The sequence below is a fragment of the Monodelphis domestica genome, chromosome 4 (genome assembly GCF_027887165.1).
Source record: "Monodelphis domestica isolate mMonDom1 chromosome 4, mMonDom1.pri, whole genome shotgun sequence".
In the NCBI taxonomy this organism is placed as follows: Eukaryota; Metazoa; Chordata; class Mammalia; order Didelphimorphia; family Didelphidae; genus Monodelphis; species Monodelphis domestica.
In genome coordinates this window covers 398660971-398679006 of record NC_077230.1, presented here as the reverse complement: position 1 = coordinate 398679006, position 18036 = coordinate 398660971, and the positions used below count along the sequence as shown (strand labels likewise).

Genomic DNA, 18036 nt, shown 5'->3' with positions numbered 1-18036 from the left:
TCATGAAACCAAGAATTATTGACCCCATTTTACAGATGAGGTTACTGAGGTTCAGCTAGGCAAGAGGAACTTGTCCTAAAGCTCAGAATGTGATAGATCTGGTACCAGGAGCTAGGGGATTTGAATCTCCCGGTCAATATACTTCCAGATATTGCTGGCAGAATTCCGTCGGTGGCTGATGGGGATGTGAGTCTGTCGCTCCCCCTCTGATCCCAAACTCCTCCATCATTGTTTCTGCTCTGAGCCTTAGAGGTGGCTGCTACCAGCGTTGTGCCTCGTCTTGCTATTTGCAGGAGCAGTCAGTGTGGCTCTGGCCTTTCTTTCCAGCATTCTTCTTCCCCTGCTCTTCCAGGCTCATGCACACATTGGGCTAAATCTCTGGAAGGAGGAGCCGCCCCTTCCTTGCTGGCGACAAAAGTCTCTGCTTATTGAGCCGTACTGAGGCTTTAATGCAGTTTCTGCTTGGATTGTCTGGTCAGCAGGTGTCCGGGCTCTGGGAGGGCAGCAGAACGGTGCCCTCCCAGACTGGTGCCCTCCCAGACTCCGTTCCTGGCCCAGCAAGACTACCCTCTCTCCCTAAAAGGGGCCATCCGGAGGGTTGATCTGGAAGGTCAGGCTCCTTACTTACTCTGGAACCTCAAGGTCAGAGAAGGGCAGAGCCAGGAGGGATCGTGGAACAGAGTGTGAGAGTTGGGAAGGACCTTAACACCAAGAATGCCAGAACTGGAAGAGATCTGTAAGATAGAGTGATGGAACTTCCAGAGCTTTCAGAACATGGAATGTCAGAGCTGGGAGGGCCCTTGGAACATGGAATACTAGAGCTGGGAGAGACTTTAGAACAGAGAATGTCAGAGCTGGGAGAGACTTTAGAACACAGAATGTCAGAGCTGGGAAAGAGCTTAGAACAGAGAATGTCAGAGCTGGGAGAGAGCTTAGAACCCAGAATGTCAGAGCTGGGAGAGACCTTAGAACAGAGAATGTCAGGGCTAGGAGAGAGCTTAGAACATGGAATGTCAGAACTGGGAGAAGACTTAGAACAGAGAATGTCAGAGCTGGGAGAAGACTTAGAACAGAGAATGTCAGAGCTGGGAGAGACCTTAGAACAGAGAATGTCAGAGCTGGGAGAGAGCTTAGAACCCAGAATGTCAGAGCTGGGAGAGACCTTAGAACAGAGAATGTCAGGGCTAGGAGAGAGCTTAGAACATGGAATGTCAGAACTGGGAGAAGACTTAGAACAGAGAATGTCAGAGCTGGGAGAAGACTTAGAACAGAGAATGTCAGAGCTGGGAGAGACCTTAGAACAGAGAATGTCAGAGCTGGGAGAGAGCTTAGAACCCAGAATGTCAGAGCTGGGAGAGACCTTAGAACAGAGAATGTCAGGGCTAGGAGAGAGCTTAGAACATGGAATGTCAGAACTGGGAGGGCCCTTGGAGCACAGAACATGAGACCTGAGAGAGTCCTTGGAACACAGAATGTCAGAGATGGGAGAGAACTTAAAATAGAGAATATCGGCACCTGGAGGACCCTTAGAACACAGTATCAGAGCTGTGAGAGAGCTTAGAAACTATCCAGTCCACACCACTCAGGTAAAGTAGTGAGTTGCCCAGGGTGGTCCAGAGAGTTCGTGGCCTGAGAGCAGTCTAGAATCCCAGTCCTCTGACTTAGAAAGTCTTCCCACTTTCCCACTTCTCATTTCCTTTCCCATCATCCTTGCTTCCTATAGACAGGGCAGCCATGTTTTACATATCTGTTAATCCTCCCTGGGAGGAGAGAGATGGGCCCAGAGCTCATCTTCCAGGAAGGAATCCAATTTGGCTTTTATGGCCATGGTTATTGGTCATATATTCTAGGGATCTTTTTTTTTTTTTATTAACCAAGCAATCTGTAGACTCATTTACTGTGCTAGCTGCCTGTCCTGATCGCTCTACCGGGTCTCGGCTGGACCTACCCTGCTTTTATGGACCGGAATGATTAACCCCAGGGCCCTACTTCAGTCAGCCAGTTGAAGTTACCTGACTTTGCTCAGAGGCAGTGGGGTTCAGTGGAAAGGGCCCTGGCCTTAGAGTCAGAGAGCCGGGACTATTTTAGTAATGGTTCTGCTTTTGTCCCCAACACCTAGCACAATAAAACCCTCCACAGTCTGTCTTCTTTCTCTCTTTCTGATCTCACATATTATTCTCCTCCACACACTCCATGGACTAGCCACGCTGGCTTATTTCCTGTTCACTCCTCACACATATTGTTCCATCTTTTGCTTTTGCACTGCTTTGTCTTGAATGCTCTCCCTCCTCACTCCTTCCTGCCTCTAAGAACTCCCAGCTTCCTCCAAGTCTTTGATCAAAAGCTACCTCCTGCAGAAAGCCCAGCTGCCAGTATCTCCCCCATTAAGACTACCTTGCCTCTATTCCATATCTTGCAGGACCCTAGTGGTCCTATGTGTGTCTCCCTCGCTAGAATGTAAGCTCTTGGAGGGCAGGGACAATTTTTTTTGTATTTTTTGGTATCCCCAGCATTTCACCCACTACTTGGCATGTAGAAAGCACTTACTAAATGCCTGGTTGTACACTGGATTCAAATGCCAACTCTAGCACTGTCTGACCTTGGGCAAGCCACTTCACAGGATCATTAGCACTATTTCCCCCAAACACATTTCAAATATAAAGATTCCCTCTCAAACCATCTGAAGCAGCTGATCCACAAGGGAGTTTCTTATCCTCAGAGGGAAATTATTTTGAGAGAAAAGAGAGCTAGGGGAAGTAGCTCCTGAAGAAATGGGAATTTCCTTTAAAAAGAGGGGCATACAAATGGTAGTGCCTGAGCCCCTGGAAACTGGCCAAAGGGCTGCTTTTCTGGGATTGTGCCTGGCTCTATACATTGGGGATTCATTATCTTGCCTTTCTGCAACCTCTGCCCATTGATCTTAGTTCTGCCTTCTGGGACCAAGCAAAATAAGTCTAGAATCTTCTTCTGAACATCACTCTTTTAAGTACTTAAAGAGGGTTCAAGGGCTTCAAAGTCTTTTCCAAGCCAAACACCCTCAGTTGGTTCAATTAATCCTTATTTGGCATGAATTTGTAACCTTCATGATCCACATCCATAGAATCATAGATCATAGGCAGAAGACAACTTGGAGGCCATCTGGTCCCGCCATCTTATTTTAGAGATGAAGGAACTACTCATGTACCCAAGATCACTTATGAAGCAAGTGATAGATGCTATATTTGAACTCAGGTCTTTGGACTCCAAGTCTTCCATGAATTGCACTGCTCACCTCCTCCTCTTCTAGGCATTCTCTAGCTTGTCGATGTTTTCTCTAAAACGTTTTCATCAGAAATGAGCATAATCATCCAGATGTTAAGACCAGGGCAAAGCGTGGGGAAAGGACTATCACCTCCCTCTTTATGGATACTGGGAAGGAAGAGGACTGGGGGAAGGGTAGGGAGCAAAGATATGTTTGGCTTATTAAACTGATCTGTTCTGTCATGGGAGGAGATGTTGATAACCCAACCGAGTGCTGAGACTGGTAAGCTGTCAGGAAATAAAGAGCCCTTGGTGCCCTTAATACAACTGAAAGCAAAGGAGGAGAGCTGCTCTCTTCAAACCCCATCCTGTGCTAGCCCATTAAAGCTTTTGTGGTAACATACAATATTTGGTTACCACCTTTTACCAATAGATCACACAAAGGTGTTAGCAAGGAGGGGACAGGGGATGGGAAGAGAGTAAAGTCAAACCTTTCAACAAAGCTTTGCCTGGTGAGCAGCCTGGCTAGCCTTTCCTCAGAGAATTTTACAGTTGGAAGAGTCTTCATTGGTCATTTGGTTTTTTGTTGTCATTGTTCAGTCATAAGTGATTCTTTGTGACCTTGTTTGGGATTTTCCTGGCAAAGATCCTGTAGTAGTTTGCCATTTCCTTCTCCAACTCATTTTACAGATGAGGAAACTGAGGTCAACAGGGTTAAGTGATTTGCCCAAGGTCACACAGTTAGTGTCTAGGACTGGATTTGAACTCAGTTCTTCCTGACTCTAGACCTGGTACTCTATCCACTGCACAGCCTACTGCAAAAAGAACCGCCTCTACAAAACAGCTGACAAATAGTCATTGAGTCTTTGCTTGAAGACTTCAGGTGAGGGGGTGAAGCCCATCCACTCCCAAGGCAGCCCATTTTTCCACTGGACCGCTCTAATTGTTAGGAAGTTTTTCCTAACATGGAACCTCAATTTACATCTCTGTAGCTTCTACCCAATTATCCTGGTTCTGCCTTCCAGGGCCAAGCAGAACAAGGCTAACCTCTCTCCCAGATGATGTTTTCTAATATTTGGAGACAGCTGTTGCCTTCAATGATTCTTCGCCAGGCTTCACATTCTCTTTTAACATTGGACACACAGTCCTAAGTCCAGTTTCCTGGTGGAGATATGAGCAGTAGATGGCATTTGCAAAGTAGTCAAGGACAACTAGAAGGCACAGTGGATAGAATGTCAGTCCTGGAACTGTCAGGAAGACTCATTCCCCCCAATTCAAATCAGGCTTCCTGTGTGACCCTGTACAAGTCACTTAATACCATTAGCCTCAGTTTCCTCATCTGGAAAATGAGGTTGGAGAAGGAAATGGAAAACCTCTGCAGTATCTCTGCCAAGAAAATCCCAAATGGAATCATGAAGAGTCAGACGTGACTCAACAGCAACGAAGAAACAACTTCCTAATAATGTGAGCTCTCCAAAAGTAGAAGAGATTGCCTCAGGGGACACTGACTTCCTCAGCATTGGAAGTCTTACAAGATCAGAGATTTTGAGATAGAAGGGACTCCACTGAGCTGCCTAGCTGCCCCCTTAGTATCAGTCCTTGAGAGCCAGTTGTTAATTTTTTTAGTGTGGACATTTGTAACTCAGAAATCATCAAACACTGTTAAAGGACTTGATTTGTTATTTTGTTGATTGTCTAGGCTCTTAAAAGTGATGGAGAAAATGTGAGTGGATCAGTAGATTGCCAGGCCTAGAGATGGGAGGTCCTAGGTTCAAATCTGACCTCAGACACTTTCCAGCTGTATGACTATGAGCAAGTCACTTAACGTCCATTATTTAGCCAATACTGATCTTCCCACTTAAAACCAATGCACAGTATTGATTCTATGAAGGAAGGTAAGGGTTTTCAAATAATAATAGTAATTAAGATTAAACTTAAAAGTGTATTGTATGTACTTCCTCCCCCCTCAGAGAGCTAATTGTTAGACATTTACCTGAACATCTCTTATCTAGCTCTGTGATCCTAAAATCAGCAAGGAAAAAATTCATATTTTATAAGAAAGTATTGGGGCAGCTAGGTGGTTCAGTGGATAAACAGCCAGGTCTGGAGACGGGAGGTCCTAGGTTCAAATCTTGAATGTCCTAGCTGTATGACCTCCGGCAAATTACTTAACCCCAACTGCCTAGCCCTTAACACTCTTCTGCCTTGGAAAGAATACAATCAGTTCTAAGAAAGAGAAAGAAAGAAAGAAAGAAAGAAAGAAAGAAAGAAAGAAAGAAAGAAAGAAAGAAAGAAAGAAAGAAAGAAAGAAAGAAAGAAAGAAAGAAAGAAAGAAAGAAAGAAAGAAAGAAAGAAAGAAAGAAAGAAAGAAGAAAGGGAGGGAGGGAGGAAGGAAGGAAGGAAGGAAGGAAGGAAGGAAGGAAGGAAGGAAGGAAGGAAGGAAGGAAGGAAGGAAGGAAGGAAGGAAGGAAGGAAGGAAGGAAGAAAATGTCTTTAAGTTGGGAGGAAGAATGGCACATTAGAATGATTCTTTGTATTGGATTCAGAAAACCTGAACTTGATACCTCAACTGTGTGACTTTGGAAAAGTCTTATGACCTCTTTGGACTTGTTTCTCATTCTGAAATTTAAAAAAAAGTGACTAAAACATGAGCTTCTTTTGGTTAGATATTTCCATTTTTCTTTCTAGTACCAAGCAGAGAGGTGGGCACATAATAGGTACTTAATAAATATTTCTTTATTAAAAATTGATGGAAAAAATGACCTTTAATATTCCTTCTATTTCTTATGATCTTTAATGACCCTTCATAGAAGAAAAAAAAAAGCTTTAGGTGTCTAATCCTTGACCTTTCATCTCTTTCACATTGGTTCATCTATTTTATTTCTAACCAGGAGACTCATTTGAGCTTGGCTTTAAGATCAGGTCTCTGTTATCTTTTCTCTCTATCCAAGTATTAATCCCTCAGCATCTTCTTTTTTACTATTGTAGAAATTGAAAGGATTAGAACAAGTGGTTGATTGTGGAAATTGAGTGAACCACACTGACTCCATCTTGTGATTCAATTCTGGAGCAAGCTTAGTTCCCTTTCTATTAGATTATGGGCCTAGTCCAAATTCTGTCCTGTGAGAAGAGTTTATTCAATTGTAGGAGCTAGGAGAAAACGTTAATGCATTGTTTGAACCCAGCCCTGTGTGGCTGAGAAACTGGACTGCCTGTCACCAATATTTAGTGACCCTTAACCAAGGAGCTAGGTTATATTGACTAAAAACTGTCAGATCCCAAGATTGATACAAGGAGTTTTTTCATATTTGTATCGTATCTCAAGCAACCTATATATCTTATCTGAAAACTGGCCCCATATTGTTATTGCTTTCATGTTTTTTGATTGTTTACAGATACTTGGGGAGGAGTGGGACTTCTCTTTTCCTGAATTCAGGGAATTGCATTTGTCTCCCTCTCCCCTCCCAACTTGGAAAGTCCCTAATCTTTCATCCAGTTAGAAACCAAATGCCTAATGTTATACTGTTTCATTTTAATTAATTGGTCTTATTTAATTCATTGTTTTTAATGTCTAAAAGTCTGTCTCCCCTTGTCTTCAGGGTCCAGCGGAGGAAGGAACCTGATCCCAATTTGTTGGATAATTGTCATGTATCGCTTATTAAATTGATAAAGAAAAGCAAACCGTTTCTGTTTCCTCAGTCATTTTCTCTTTTGCCTGTTATACCATAGAGATGGAGAAAACCTTGAATCCAAGACCATTGGTCCAACCCCCTAATTTTAGAGGATAGGCACCTAAGACTCACAGAGACCAGGAGGACTGTGAAAGGCACATTGACTTTGGAGTTGGGGTACTTGGGGTTGAGTTGTAGGATCCCATATCACAGAACCCTGGGGACTTTGGGGGGTCATCTAGTTCAGTTCCCTGAATTTTCAGATAAGGAAACTGAGAGCAGAGAGGTTAAGTTATTTGTCCAAAGTCACACAGGTAGTCAGCGGCAAAACTGGAATTCAAAGGCAAGTCCTCTGACTCTCGATCCATGGCTTTTTTCATGACATCACACGGCATATTATCTTTCCTCGATGACCAAAGTTTGGATTCAGTGCTTTCTCAGAGTTTCTTCTAGTTTGAGATCTCTGGTAGGAAGCCTTCTTCCCCTCTGATTCTCTTTCAGCCTGAAGGGAAATGGAATCTATTCTAGTAGAAAGAGCATTGGGGTCATTGTCAGAAAATCAAGTCTAGCTCTTCTCCCTCACTTAATCCATGTGACCTTGGGCTTCACCTTCCTCATTTATGGAATCTAGGAGTTAGACTTGATGATGCAGGGTCCCTCCTAACTCTAAATCTCCCATAATCCTATGAATTCTTCTTCATGGTATTGGAAGGCTAAAGCAGAGACTCGTGTATCCTTCAGAGAAAGGAACTGAGCAGAGTCCGTGCAGAATGGTCTCATGGTCATTGGGATTATTTTTGTGGTCGTTTGGGTTGCCCTGGTTGGAAAATGGACTTGCTTGACACATTAACCTGCAAAATGCTTGTTTGTCTGGTAGTTATTGAGCTGTTAGGTTTACAAGTCTGAGGCCCACAGTCTTGTTACCAGCTGTCAGCACGGGGAAGCCAACCTCCTTCATATGTTTCCTCCTATAATCCCTCTGAGGGCTGCCATGTCTTTGAGATTTCATCTAGACTCTTCATCAGTACAACCAGGGGGTTGGACTATATGAGGTCCCTTGAAGCTCTGATATTCCATGTTCTAAAGTCCTTTCCAGATCTGACATTTGCTTTACAGTTCCTCTCAGTTCTGACATTATGTTCTAAGGTCCCTCCCAACTCTTATCATCTATGTTCTAAAATCCTCTCCAGTAAGGACAGTTTTTTGTTCTAAGGTTCCTTTCAGACAAGATCTACAGTGTTCTTAGATCTTTTGGGGTTCTGACTTCTTATGTTCTAAAGTCCAACTCTACTGTACCTCAGACAGTTTATGTTGAAGGCCAAATCTAGCCACTTGCTTTTGTACAGCTTGTGAGCTAAGAATGGTTTTAATATTTTAAAATGCAATAAAATTATTTTAAAAATTTTAAACTCTTACCTTCTGTTTTAGAATTGATACAAAGTATCAATTTCAAGACAGAAAACCAGTGAGGGCTACTTAATTAAGGTTAAGTGACTTACCCAGGGTCATAGAGCTAGGACTGAACCCAGGATCCCCATCTTCAGGCAGTAAAACTTTATTTTTAAATGTAAAATGCATACTTAGTATCATAAAAATGGGAGAGGAGAGAGAAGGGAATGCATGGCTCTCAGGCAGTAGTTTGTGGACCCCTGTTTTAAAATCCTATGACATTCTATGTCCTAAGGTTCTCTTTAGATCTGATCTTCAATGTTCTAAGCAGTGGAAGTTGAGCTCTGACTTGTCATGTTCTAAAGTCCAGATCTCCATGCCACCTCTGACTATCCATGTTCTAAGGTCTGCTACAGCTATGATATTATTGTTGGCAGTATGAGATAGTAGAATGGTCTAGAGATGTGGGTTTGAGTTTCCTTTCTAACATTTCTTGGTTTTGTGACCATAGGCAAATAGCTTACTTTCCCCATCTGTAAAGATAATCATCTTTTTAATTCTCTGTGTCACAAGGTTATCTCATAAATCTTAAAACAGTAGATAAATGAGAGTTATTATAGGATGTTCCTTCCAGTTCTAATGCTGGTGAGATAGAATTCCTTGCTCCATTACTGACTTCCTGCTGGGATTTTTACTCATGAGACAATTTGGAAGTCCTGTCTCAGAGCCTTGTGCCTCAGAGCCTGGGGAGTTTAGGCTGAATTCCAGAGACACCTGAATAAGTCAAACCTAATTTCTTCCCCATTCGATCCTGGTCCACAGCCCCATTCACATCCCTCCTCTGATCTCTTTTGGATAGTGACTTTTAGAAAATAACAAATTCCTCCTGCTGAGTTGCTGAAATGAACCCAGCCTTGTGCAGGGTTCTCAAAGGAATGGGAGGGAGATGGAGTATAGCAAACAAATGTCCTCACAAGAAACATGAACCTAAAAAGACCACATTTTTGTATGGGCTTTCCAGGTTTAGGGATTCCAGTTTTCGGAGCTGGCTGGCTGCTGGCCAAGGTTCTGAAATGACCTTTTTGCTGTTCCTCCTTAGCTCTTGCCCTCTTCACTGATTCAGAGGATGATTAGCATGACCTCATTCCATCTTTATCTTGGTTTTCTTAATACTTCTCCAGCCTACAAGCACAAGATAGACTCCTTGAATCATAGGCTAAGTGACTAAGTCCAGGGTCATAGAGGTAGTAAATTTTCAGAGGCAGGATTCAGACTCCAGGTCCTCCCACTTCAAAGCCAATATTCTTCCCACTGCTTGAAACAGTGTTTTGAAATTGCATGAAAGACTGGGGGGAGGGGAATGGGGGAGAATACAGTTAGGTGGTTCAGTGGCTAGGAAGACAGGCTTGGAGATGGGAATTCCTTGGTTCAAAACTGACCTCAGATACTTCCTAGCTGTGTGACCCTGGGAGAGTCACTTAATCTTGTTTGCCTAGCCCTTACCACTCTTCTGTCATGGAAAATACTATTGATTCTAAGACAGAAAGGGAAGGAAGGAGGGAGAAAGAAAGAAAGAAGAAAGAAAGAAAGAAAGAAAAAAGAAAGAAAGAAAGAAAGAAAGAAAGAAAGAAAGAAAGAAAGAAAGAAAGAAAGAAAGAAAGAAAGAAAGAAAGAAAGAAAGAAAGAAAGAAAGAAAGAAAGAAAGAAAGAAAGAAAGAAAGAAAGAAAGAAAGAAAGAAAGAAAGAAAGAAAGAAGGAAGGAAGGAAGGAAGGAAGGAAGGAGGAAGGAAGGAAGGAAGGAAGGAAGAAAGGAAGGGAGGAAGAGAGGGAGGGAGGGAGGGAGGAAGGGAGGGAGGAAGGGAGGGAGGAAGGAAGGGAGAGAGGGGAGAAAGGGAGAGGAGGAAGGAAGGAAGGAAGAGATGGAGAGAAAAGAAAAGAAAAGAAAAGAAAAGAAAAGAAAAGAAAAGAAAAGAAAAGAAAAGAAAAGAAAAGAGAGGCAGTAGGAAGTGATGGAATTGTCCATGCCAGAAGCTATGCCCAGAATGAAGGAGACTTACAGAAATGACCCTGAATACTACCACTACCACCACCATACAAACATTTCTACAAAGAGCAGGATTGAGTTCACTGGCTATAATTTGCTTTGAAGCAGATTTTGACTTGCTGTCAGGAATAACTTCCTAACAATGAGAGATCTCCAGAAGCTTAATGAGCTTCCTCACAAGACAGGGTGGGCTCTCCATCACTGGAGAAGATCACCAAACAAAGGGTACATGGCCTCTTTTTGGTTATGCTGTAGATCATTGTTTGGATATGAGTTAGAATAGATGGCCTCTGCAATCCCGTCAAGCTCTATGATTTAGGAGAGTAGCATGTGAAATGATCTGAGGGGCTGGGGATTTCCAAATTCACCTCTCCACTGCTGGTACTACCTGTCTGCTAAATGATCATAGATTCAGAAATGGAAAGACTTTAGGAACCATTTATTTAACCTCCCTCATATGACATATGAGGAAATTAAATGCAGAGAATTGAAATGATTTGTTCAGTGTCACAGAAGTAACAGAACTGGCATTCAAATCCAGTGTCCCTTCCTCCACACCATGCCATACACCACAACCTAAGCTTCTTGGGGTCTTAGTCCACTAGCATCATAGAGAAAATTCACTAAAAAGACAGAAACAGTTCGCAGGAATTGCAAATAGAAATAACATTCACTGACTGGTGAAATCCCTGGCCTGGATGGAGCTCTTTCAGGACAAAGGCAGTTATTATTTTCATTTCTTTTTTCCTTTTTAAACCTTTTTTTCAATTACATATAGAAACAATTTTTGATAATTGTTTCTGACATCTTATGATTCAGATTCTCTCCATTGCCCCCACCATGGGAAATAGTCTTATATAGGTTATACAGTGCTTTCATGCAATACATATTTCCATATTCCCCATGCTGTGACAGGAGACATATCACACATGTAATAAAAAACTCATAAAGGAAATAAAGTGGAAGATGGCCTGCTTAGATCTGCAATTAGACTCCAACAGTTCCTTCTTTGGCTGTGGAGAGCATTTTTCAACATGAGTCCCTTGTGGATATCTTGGAAACTTTGCTTTTACTGATAATAGTTTAGACCTTCACAGATGATCATGAGCATTTACTATCTTCAGCCCAAACAAATATATACTGAGATTCCAAAACCAATTCAAAAGAGTCTTAGATGAGGTAAGGTAGTAAATTCTCCATCATTAGAAATCTTCAAGAAGTGGTCAGATGACCACCTGTCAAAGATGTAGAAGGGAATCCTAGTCAAATTTGGATTGAACTAAATGGCTTCTGAGGCTCCCTCCAACTCAAAGATTCTGTGACTCCATGAAATATATTTCCCCAGGACCAAAGCCAAACAAGGAGACAGCAGTTTTTGCTTCTTAGATGCTGGTGATTAGCTCTTAATTACTGTTAAATTACTTATGTGTGTGTATAGATATGTATTTTAAGTAGAATCTGCATGCCTAATGTGATTTTGTTGATTACATTTTAATAGTCTGGCCAAGGAAGGTGGGGGTAGATGAGGAAGGATTTGGTAATTTTTCCTTTCTAGAAAGGTAGAAACTTGTAAACAGGACCAGCTGGGGAGACCTAGGCTCAGGGAAAGGGGGAGAGAAAAGAGTGGAGAGCTGTCCTGAAGGTCTATGTCCAAGAGAATGCTTATCCATCCAAGAGCCTAGACTTGTGTTGGTGAACCTATGGCACACATGCCAGAGGAGGCACTCAGAGCCCTCTCTGTAGGCACAGGTGCCATTGCCCCAGCACAGAATTCACCATAATTTGTTACTAGAAAGCCAGAAGGACTAGGGATGGGGATGCTCCCCTCCCCCTCTCCATGTAGTTTGCAGTTTGGGCACTAAGTCTCTAAAAGATTTGCCATCACTGACATAGACCTTATCAAAGCTAAGGGAGTTCCTACCCAGCTGGTTTCTGAACAAAGAATTCCTGTGCTCTCCTATCTGACATCTATATGCTCATTTTCTGTAGGAAAAGAATCAATGAATCTTGAGAGACATCCGGAATCAATTCCTCTATCCCTCACGGCACCCCCCATTTCTCACCAGACCCCTGGTACCCCTAGAAGAGCATTCAAAAGAGACAGAGATGGAAGAGTCAGCTGGGCTCTTAGTGTGATCTTCTATTGGAAAGATTTCTTCCAACCCACACTTTTTTAAAAATCACTTTTAAAATGTTTTAGTGATGTATTTTTGTTTCTACACAAGTTATTTCTGGAAATTACTCTCTCTTGTAACAAAAAAATTAAGTTAAGAGGAAACACTTGTAGCTAGCTAAATGAGGGAATCATACATTAGAAAATCATACAATTTAGAGTTGACAACTCTGTCTCTTATGCTCAAAGGTTTATGAAATCTTTTCTTCAAAACAAACCTTGGACACATGGGACTGGGGTAGTTATACCTATTTTACAGAGGAAGAAACTGAGGTTTCCAAGAGAACCTCATCCTAGGATCACAGAGTCAACTGAGTTCTGTAGCCAAATTTGAACCCATGTCAGTGCTAGGTACCTCAGAGAAGATGAGGGGAGGGAGAGATTGGCTAAAAAAAAAAGCAATCTAAGAGAGAGAGAGAGAGACAGAGAGAGACAGAGACAGAGAGAGAGAGAGAGAGCTGCTCTTTCTCTGTCTCCCAGAGGTATCTCCTCTTCCTCCCCAAACCCACCCCTTGCTTCAAATAATCCCCACCACCATCTTTCTCAGTGTTCAAACACTCAACAGCAGGCATCACTTAGCCCTGTTTGGGTCCCTCTGTTGCTGCATTATGCTAATCAATTCTTGTCATTTTAGGAGCAAGAAAAACAAGCCAGCCTCTCTGTGGCATGCCTTGCCTGCTGAGTCAGGAAGCCCAATTCACACAGGGCTTTCTCAAGCCTGGACTATGCCTTTGGGATGTGGGGCTCTTCTTGGAAGAATCCTGTGTGTTTTATTTTGTTTTTTATCTGAGCTCCCTGACAACCCTACTCAAGCCTCTTCGTCCTCACTGGCCTCCCCTAGCAGACTAAACATGGGGAGAATTAGTAGCGAAGGCAGAGAGGTGACTCAGTAGATAGATCACAGGACCCAGAGTTAGGAAGACATGAGTTAAAATCTAGCCGCAGAGGCTGACTAGTTGTGTGACCCTGGGCAAGTCACTTGACCCTGCTTGCCATAGTTTCCTCATCTGTATAATGAACTGGAGAAGGAAATGACAAACCAATCCAGTATTTCTGCCAAGAAAACTACATGGACTATATCCATGGGATCATGAAGACTCAGATGTGAATGAACTGACTGGAATATAGTGGGAAGAATACTGGCCTTAATGTAAAAACAAACAAACAAACAAACAAACAACAACACAACAACAAAAACAAATTAGATTCAAATCTCAGTTTAACTTGCCTAATGCCTCCCAACCTCAGTTTCCCCATCTGTAAAATGCTGATAATAGCACTCACATATCTAACTTAGGAAATTGCTATAAAAATAGTGCTTTGTCAATAGTGAAGTATTAGTCAATGTGAATTAGAATTCACTTAACAAAATCTTAGTGTCTTAGTGCCTTAATATCTAGAGTTTTAGATTTAGAGTCAGGAAGACTAGGGTTCTGATCTTGCCCCTGCTCCCTGCTACTTGTAACTTCTCTGAACCTCAGTTTTCTCATCTGTAAAAAAACCAAACAAACCAATATCTCTACTGCCTCCATCCTGCTGACTTATCCACTCCAGGTTTCTAATAAGGCAGAAGAGTGGTCAGGGCTAGGCAATGGGAGTTAAGTGACTTGCCCAGGGTCACACAGCTGAGAAGTGACCAAGGCCAGATTTGAACCCAAGACCTCCCCTCTCTAGGCCTGGCTTTCAATCCACTGAGCCACCCAGCTGCCCCCCCCCTCAGTTATTTTAACTGTTAAGAAATATATAAGATTGGACTACATGATCTCTAAAGTATTTTCCAAGTCTAAATCCTATAAACCATCTCCTCTTCTCACCTCTCCTTTCCCCAGAGCAATGTCTAACTGAAATGATAATAATACTAGAATTTGTATAGCACTATAAATTTTGCAAAGTACTTTGTATCATCTCACTTGATCCTCCCAACAGCCCTGTGGGGCAGATGCTATTATTATTCCCATTTTACAGATGTGGAAATCGAGGCTGAGCCCCCATCAAATACTTATTCTAGTATTTGAACTCAAGCCTTCTTGCCTCCAGACTTAATACTATTTCTGATACTCCTTCTAGCTGAACTGAAGTCCCAGAGTCTGTTTCCTTCTGGAAGAGATTCAGAATAATGTACTAGAAAGACTGCTAGGCTTGGAATCAAGAGAAGCCCGAGTTCTAATCCCACGTTTGAGCCAAAATAGCTGTGATGTCTGAGGTTCAATTTCTCCATCCATAGAATGGCGATGAAAATACCCATGGCATCTATCTGACAGGGTTGTTGTGAGGATAAAAGCAAATAGTGTATTAAAAGTGCTTTCCTAACCTTAAAGGATCCTTTCAGTGTCAGGTTAGAAGGAGGAGGAAGAGGAAGAGGAGAAAGGAGAAGTCACTTAAAAATCAGGACAATGAAACCCTCCCTACTGACCTCACAAGGTTGTTGTTAGAATCAAATGAGCTCATCTCTCCCCCACCCCAGTGCATCATCCATATAACTGCCAGTGTTCTTTCTTTCTTTTTTTTTTTTAACCTTTACCTCCATATTGGAATCAATACTGTGTATTGGCTCCAAGGCAGAAGAGTGATAAGGGCTAGGCAATGGGGGTCAAGTGACTTGCCCAGGGTCACACAGCTGGGAAGTGTCTGAGGCCAGATTTGAACCCAGGACCTCTGCTCTCTAGGCATGACTCTCAATTCACTGAGCTACCCAACTTTCCCAGAGAGTGCTATTTCTAAAGCATGGGTCTGATCATGTCATTCCCCTGCTCAATAAACTCCAGTGGTTCCCTATAATCCCTAGGATCAAGGAAAAACTCCTCTGTTTAGCATTTAAAACTCTTCACAACATGGCACAGACTTTCCTTTCCAGATTTGCTATATATTATTCCCCTTCATGTGCTCTTTGGTCCAGACAGATAGTCTTCCTGTCTTTCCTTACACACAATGCTCTTTCTCTCATCTCCACACTTCTGCATCAGCTGCCCCCCATGTCTGGTGCATGCTTCCTCCTCACCTCTGCTTCTTAGCATTCCTTCAAAGCTCTACCCAAACATCACCTCCTACAGAAGGCTTTTCCTAATCCCTTCAGATGCTTGTGGGCTCCCAAATAACCTTGTTATCAATTCTATGTCACTATATGAATATGGATACTTCTCCCTAAAGACTATAAGCTTCTTGAGGAGGGAAAAAATTCATTTTTGGTTTTGTATCCTCCCTAGTGGAGCGAGGGACACAGTAGGTGCTTAATAAAGGCTTGTTGACAGATTGGTTGGAACCAGAAAACTTCATACAGCTGTGAGTTTTATTGCACACATCAATGCCAAGGTACATGGTGCCAACTAGGAGGCCCAATGATCACAGCCAGATGGGTAAACAGAACGCTGGGACAGGAGCTTCCCAGGTCATCCAGTGAAGCAAGATAGATCCAAGGAGCTCCTGGAATGGCTTGGTAAAGCAGGTAGTTGGTTTCCTTCTCCCTCCCATGTCCCACCTCTCCAGCTTGTGTCTACCCATTGTGGTCTGGGCAGCATTTGCCCTGTAGCCAACACACCTCCATTCTCCATCCTCTTTACAGAGAGATTCCATTTCCCTAGCAAGGAGAGCAAGAGAACAAAAGAGGCAGATTTTTAGAATATCAATGGGTCCTACAGTTAGCCTCCCCCTTGAAAGCCTGGCCTAAAGATATCACAAATGTGAAGACTGATGATTTTGTCGATAGGGATTTTGCATATTACAGAAAGCTCATCCCTTTTCCTTCCAGTCCCTTCCTTTTTTTTCCATTGTTTTTGCTCTCTCTCTCTCTCTCTCTCTCTCTCTCTCTCTCTCTCTCTCTCTCTCTCTCTCTCTCTGTCTCTCTCTCTCTCTCTCTGTCTCTCTCTCTCTGTCTCTCTCTCTCTGTCTCTCTCTCTCTCTCTCTCTCTCTCTCTCTCTCTCTCTCTCTCTCTCTCTCTCTGTCTGTCTCTCTCTCTCCTTCATCCTCTCATCTACATTTTCATGCCCTCTCAATCTCTCCACTCTCCTGCTTCTCTCTCTCTCTTCTCTCCTCCCTCTTCTTCCTTTTCATCCCCTCTCAGTCTTTCCACTTTCCCACCCCCCTCTCTCTCTTTCTCTCTGTCTGTCTCTCTCTCTCCTTCATCCTCTCGTCTACATTTTCATGCCCTCTCAATCTCTCCACTCTCCTGCTTCTCTCTCTTTCTCTTCTCTCCTCCCTCTTCTTCCTTTTCATCCCCTCTCAGTCTTTCCACTTTCCCACCCCCCCTTTTTGTCTCTGCCTCTGACTCCTCAGTTTCTTGTGATCTTTCTTTCCCTTCTCTCTCCACCAAAATAATCTTTAACTTCTCAAGTGCCCTCTTTCCCCCCTTCTTCTCAGGTTCTCTCTCATTCTCCCCATTCATGTCCTTTCTTTTTCTCTATCCTGCTTTCAAGCTTTCTCTTCTCTTCCAAATTCTCTCTCGAGTTCTCATATTCTTGCTTTTTCTTTTCCCCTCTCAAGTCCTTAATCTTCCTCTCTCCTTCTTAAGCCCTTTCTTCTTTTCTCTTACTCTCCCCACACGCTCCCCATCAGCTGCCTCCCTTCCCTAGAAAGGGAACATCTAATTGAAATGAAGCACACTGGAGAATTTTAATCGGAGAGTCAGCATTAATTAGTCAGGTCGGGTGTAATTAGCTTCCTCATCTCGCTGCCTCACGCTCTAACTCGATAATGGCTCATTTTCATCCAAAAGGAGGGCAGACTGACTGGAGGAGAGCAGGGCTCTGGATACCCGGTGTGGTCCCTGGGTGGACTCCGAATTAGCCTTGGCAAATTTGGGGGATCCAATGCTTCTATTTTTTGTTCTCCTCTCCTTTCCCTCCCCTGAGGGACCACGCCACTTCTGCTAACTCCTTGTCTGACTCCTAGAGCTTCTGGGAGAATCAAAAGAGATCCTAGAGCTTGGACTTAGAAGAGGCACATCAGAGATACGTTGAGTCTAAGCCCCTCATTCTACAGTAGAAACATAGACACTATGCTAGGAAGGATAGATAGCTAATACATTGGATGACCGAGCCCAAGGCAGTCTTGATAGGAAAGAACATTTGACTGAATCTAATAAGAGGAAATGTAATAGGGAGAAGACAAATCTTATCTTTGGGTTCAAGAAGTCAGCCTCTCAACTCTAAGCTGGCTAAGGTATAACAGTCTGAGTGAGACAGATCGGGGGAATTTGTTGGAACGGGAGCTCCCGACAAGTCAAAGGTGAGATACGGAGACCCAGAGTCATCAAGTGATGATGGGATGGATTAAGAGAAGGGAAGCTTCCAGGAATAAGAAGACGGTAGACACAGCAGAGTGCCTAATAATGTTTACCAGTTGTGTGCATGCATGCCCGCACACATACACGATACCCACACTTTTAAGTTCAATCTTCGTTATTAACATATTCTCCATCACTTTCCTAAGTCAAAGCAATAAGCTAGACTGATTTAGAGCACTTGATGATTTCCAAGGCTCTCCAGAGCCCCCGTGAGCTGGTGCTGACACTCCCCTCATCCCT

General features: G+C 43.0%; 1 protein-coding gene and 1 long non-coding RNA gene across 3 annotated transcripts in view; one reads left to right on the top strand and one right to left on the bottom strand.

Annotated features, from left to right (window-relative positions):
• The window catches only part of DISP3 (dispatched RND transporter family member 3), a 93267-nt gene that overhangs the window by 21319 nt on the left and 53912 nt on the right, over positions 1-18036 (top strand). The gene's annotated exons all lie outside the window — the stretch shown is intronic.
• The window catches only part of LOC103102011 (uncharacterized), a 52457-nt gene continuing 50191 nt past the window's right edge, over positions 15771-18036 (bottom strand). For both annotated transcript variants that reach the window (XR_008911568.1, XR_466424.3), the window contains one exon: positions 15771-16091. This is a non-coding gene — a long non-coding RNA (uncharacterized LOC103102011). The remainder of the gene's footprint in view (positions 16092-18036) is intronic.